Raw genomic sequence first — 5,430 nt, 5'->3', positions numbered from 1 at the left:
TCGGGAGTAAAGTGTTCAGGTCTGTTCATGCAAAGGGCTGACCTTCTGCCCTCAGGAGTGAGGACACACCAGCCAGCCAGAACCTCAGGCACCTGAGGCCCCTTGGAGCTCTGGTGTGCCCTGAGACCTTGGGCCAGGCTGCGCCCTGTACATGCTACCCGCGGCATGCCTCAGAGTGGCAGGGGAACAGAAGACCTGGCCCAAATGCCAAACCACGGGCTCTGTGGGGCCGGGCTGTGGCTGGCTTCCTGAGACCAACTTTATCCTTAGTCTTATCATGGTGCAGCCGGGGCGGGGGGAGGGGGGGATGGTGAGGGAGGTGTGGAGCAGGCCTGCAGAGGTGGCTGGTGGAGATCACCCCCACGGCGGAGCCCCATTTTGGAACAAGCCAATCTGATAATGTGCACGGAACATACTGAACTCAATAAATTCCACCCCAGTGGGGTTTCTGGAAAGGAAATGATTCAGAGAAAGAAAGAGCCTGGCCCCCACTGGCTCCCTGGCAGCCCCACGGGGCATGTGCTGTGGCGTGTTAGGGCATCTGTCGGACTCAGAGCAGGGGCCTGACGTGGCTGTGGCCAAGGTTGCCCTCTGTGCCATGTGTGGAGGTACCCAAGGAGTGAAATGGGCAAAGCTGGTGTGCACACGTTCTGTCTCTCCCCAGACCTCGGCCTGTTTGATGGGTGTCTTCACTGTGAGGAATACTGTCTCCTCTCAAAACCAGGAGAGAAGGGAAGAGAGACAGGAAGGACTTTCTCAGGCCCTGCAGCAGGTTCATGGCCAGTGGCCCCCGAGTCCCCAAGCTCCTGTCTGTGGGTTTAGCCTGGAAAAAGCGACATTGTTCTTGGTGCTTTCACCAGGGAGGATACTCAAGCATGAGCCAGCGTGGCTGTTCATTCTTTGTGCAAAGGCTGGTGGGAAGCACACCTTGCAGCCCACGTGAAGGTCTTGGTTTGTGGGCTTCTCGATTCTTTTTTTTTTTATTAGCTGAATCATCTGAAACTCCAATGTTCCTCCTTTTTTTTTTTTTTTTTTTTGACTTAACAAACATAGCAATTTCAACATAATGACAATTGACGAAATGTCTCAGAAATGATGCAGAGATATTGGGAGCAAAGCCTCTGTGATCACCCGGCAGGTTCTGGGAAAGGTTTTAAAAATATATATTTAAGTTATGATTTTACTGTTTTGCATGAGAAAGACGATTTTGCTGAGCGTAGAGGGGAAACATAGCCTCGTATCCTTGGTTGAGGTGGTGGGTGTGAGCACATGTGAAAACCTGTACAGCCCTGTACTCAGCCTCAGGTGAGGAAGGTCATGGCACAGGCAGGGTGTCGGCTGGAGCTGACGCCCCGCTTGCCAGTGAGAAGGCGGTCCTCAGGGCCGTTTGTCCCATCCCAGCCCATAGTCATCCCACTCCTCGGATCCAGAAAATTAGGATTGACGGGATGGGAGGCCACAGTGATGGGCAGGGCTCCATAGGTGGGAAAAAAGCATTGTTGGTCCCTTAATTGTAATTCCACCTGAGGGTAGAGAGCCCCTTTGGAGCAGGGTTGTCGCCAGAATCTCTGGAGCTGACTGCCTGCCTTGAGCCCTGGCACTGCTGACCTTTGCCTCGCCATCTCATTAACTCAGTGTCCTGCGGGGCAACTGGAGGACCCGGAGCCATCTGCACCAGCACACACCAACCTTTGGTGCCAGTGGTAAGCCTCATCAACACCACTCATTTCTGCCTTCCACTCTGTGCTACTTGGTGTAGCCGCTACTGTGAGCTGGGATTTCGGGCTCACCTCAGGTACCAGCCAACTCCAACAAAGCTTGTGGGGGTTTTGGGGATGGCAGACTGGCATGAGGGGCCGCAGCCACTCTGGCAACAAACAGCCACTGTCCCCCACTCTTTGTGTCTCCTGGAGCAAGATGACCCCAGAGACGATCTCAGTTCCGTCTTTGACTCTTTCAGGGACTCTGCCATGTTTAAAAGCAGCTCCCAGGAACCTGACTCCGTTGTGCTGAGTCACAGGTGTTCCTCCAGAGGGTTGGTGGATGGGGGCCTCCCTGGGGCTTGGCTCCCTGGGATGGGTCACACTGGATAGCGTAGCCTCAGCCTGCAAGGCTAGCTGCCCCCTGATAGCATGGTGAGAGCCCATACTCAGCCCGGAGAGCAGAGACCGCCACCCACAAGCATCTGGTACAGGACATCCCGCAATGACAGTGCAGGTCTTGGGGTCTGGGCAGCAGGGATGGCACCATGTCACCTTACACACCACCATGTAGCTCTCAGTGTTCAGAGCCTGAACATGGTTTGAGTAGAAAAGATGGAATCTGGGTGTATTGTCCTGGGCCGGCTGGCACAAAGACCCACAAATGGGGTGGCTCAAAACAAGAGAAATGTATTGTCTGGAACTCCTGGAGCCAGAAACCCAAATCCAGGGCATTGGCAGGGCCACGCTCTCTCCACAGGCTCCAGGGGAGGGTCCTTCCTTGTCTCTCCAACTTCTGGTGGCCCCAGGTGTCCCTCTGTCTCCCTGTCCCTATGTCTCTACTCTTTTGCAGGACACCACTCAGGTGGGACTAGGGCCCATCCTACTCCAGAATGACCTCATGTGAACTGCTTACATCTTCAGAGACTGTCTTTCCAATCAAGGTCATGTTTACAGGTACAAGGTTGAGGCTTCAACATATCTTTCTGGGGGACACAATGTGATTCATTATACTGGGTTTCCCAGACAGCATCCAAGGAGACCTGGGGTGCCCCAAGGAGAGGCAGACTTAGCAGGGTGGGGAGAAGGCCAACTCCATGCCGGTGGCCCCACATACTGGCATCATGGGAGCCCCAGGAGGAGATGCCTCTGCTGCCCACAGAGCTACAGTCTTTGTCCAGGCCTGGGCCTTGGGGGCGTGTTCCAGCATCCACGGCCGCCGGCATCTCCCTGCTCAGGTGATGTGAATTTCACCGGGCCCATTTGTGTGGGTCTCCCTGCAAATACCTTTGCTGACAGAGGGCATCACACTGCCCAGGTCTGCCCATCGCCCACCCCTCAGCCCTGGGGTGGAGGTGGAGTCAGAAGCCCATTTGGCCAGGCCCTCACATTGCAGAAGAACCTCCTGTTAGGTAAGTCACTAAGTTGCCATCAAATAAAACTATCTCACTGTCACTGGACCTACTGACCCTTGGCCCTCATGCCTGGTCACACCACCAGCTTCACCCTCTTCATGGCTCGTAGGTCCTGGCATTGGCCTGTGACCATATAATTACATCACATTGATGTTTTTTCTGTTGAAAACATTAATTTGCTAAATGCAAACATTTAAGATGCCCACAGTTCTTGGAAACCTCGTCTCAGCCTTGCTTCCTGCTTTATTTGGTAGGCCCTCAGCAAATGGAGGGTCAGAGCCTTCTCTGCAGCCAAGGCTCGGGGCCACCCTAGCTGCCCCCTGCCCAGGAGCCAGACGCCCCAGCTATTATCATGAGAATACACATTGCCACAGGGACAAGCAGGTAACTCCTTAGCTGCCTGTACACAGACCCTGCGGTCAGCAGGGGGGTCACCTAGCAGACAGGGGGAGGGGAAGGGCTCTATTCCAAATGTCCCTCATCCATCCACTGAGCACGAGTAGCTTCTGTTTGCAAGCTACCCTTGCAGACGCTCCCTAAGGGGGGGTGTGCTTCTGCTCATGTTGGCCTCCTCCCTGGATGGCCTCCGGCTTCCATGGCTCAGACAGTTACCACGGCAGTTACCTCCCACGTGTGGGCATCTCCGCCAGGAAGGTCCTCAGTCAGCAGTCAGGGAAGGGCCTAGGTCCACTCCTGCCAGCCCTCCCCCTGCCAGCTCCTTTCTATCCAGGCCATCCCTCCCTCCCCCCTGCTTTTCATCAGTCTCTAGCTCTTCTTCTCCCCTTCCTCTTCTCCCTCTATCTCCTTCCCCTCTGCCTCCTTTCCGCCTCTTTTTCCGTGTCCCTGTATATGTCTCTCTTCTCTGTGCGTGTGTCTCTCTCTGTGTCTATGTCTCTCACTCTGCCTCTCTGAATATGAGTGTTTACTGTGGCTCTATTATAAATTGCCCTAAACTGGAAACAGCCCAAGGCCCTCTGCCCCTCCCCACAACATGCACAGACACATAGGAACCCCTGTATAATAGACCCCTGCTCAGCAATAAAAGGGGAGGAATACTGATTCACAACGGCAGATAAACCTCAAATGCGCTGTGCTGAGCGGACAACGCCAGGCACAAGCGGCTGCCCCGTGTACAATCCCATTCATAGAATGTTCTGGAAAGGGCAAAACTGTAGGTCTAGAAATCAGATCGGTGGTGGCCGGGAGCTGGGGTGGGGGGTGGGGCTGACTACAAAGGGCGTAAGGGAACTTTGAGGGGTGCAGTATTCTGGCGCGTGATTACACTATTGTGTGCATTGGGCAAACCTGACAGACCTGGGCACTAAAGTGGGTGCATTTTACTGAAGTAGATAATACTCGATGCTGAAGATGCAGGCAGCAGGCACTGCTCTGTGTTGGCTGCATGCCGGAGGCAGGTTACGGATGCTTAGAGCCCAGGCCTCGGGCTCACAGACTTGGGTAGGATTCTTGGCTACGTGGATACTCGCGGTGTGATATTGGGCAAGTCTCTCCATCTCTCTGTGCCTCCTGTTTTTCATCTTCAAAAAGATCTATTGGGAGGGCAAACTAGATGGCACACACAAGGGCTCCCCTGCCAGGAGGGTCAGGTGATGTGTCTAGTTCTGGTGACCTGTCCACCTGCAGTGAGCCAGAGCTGGTCCAGGCTCCGGGGACAGTGGTGAGCGCAAAGACGATGCGGAGCTCATGCCTGGGAAGACGAAAGAGGCAGACCAGCAAACAAGAGACCAGCTCATGTTCAGTAGTGCCAAGACCTAGAAAAAATCTAATGGACGTAAGAAGAGAGGTGCCAGGTGGGGTGGGGTCCACACAGGCCTGAGGGGCTCAGACCAGAAGGAGTGGCTGTGTGGATGGCCAAAGCATACCCAGAAGGAGGGGAAGCAGACAGAGGAGGAAGGTGGCAGAGCTGGGGCAGGCACGAGGGCCACCAGAGGGCTAGCATGAGTTTTGCATCTCTGGAGCCACAGCAGGGCTCGGTGGGGTGAGCGGCCGGGGTCCACCGTGCCTGAAGATGGTCCGGCTGAGGAACTTGAGTCTGGGCATTGCACTGGGTGGGGCCCAGGACAGTGGACTTCACACTTGGTTGAGCAAGGCAGGGGCCACTGCCAGGCTGGCAGACCCCATCTGTAGTGACGAGTGACTCACAGCTGGTTGCAACATAGAAAAACCCCAAGTGTGCTAATAAATAATTTCCTCATAAACCTCACTAATGATGGTCTCTAAATGGCTGGGACATGTTAGTTCCCTCTCACCCAGGCCTGTGGGCCTCGGTCCAGTGGTGTTGTCTTGGGCTGTCC

This window comes from Loxodonta africana, chromosome 24 (assembly GCF_030014295.1).
Source record: "Loxodonta africana isolate mLoxAfr1 chromosome 24, mLoxAfr1.hap2, whole genome shotgun sequence".
Taxonomy (NCBI): Eukaryota; Metazoa; Chordata; class Mammalia; order Proboscidea; family Elephantidae; genus Loxodonta; species Loxodonta africana.
This window is presented reverse-complemented; position numbering follows the sequence as displayed.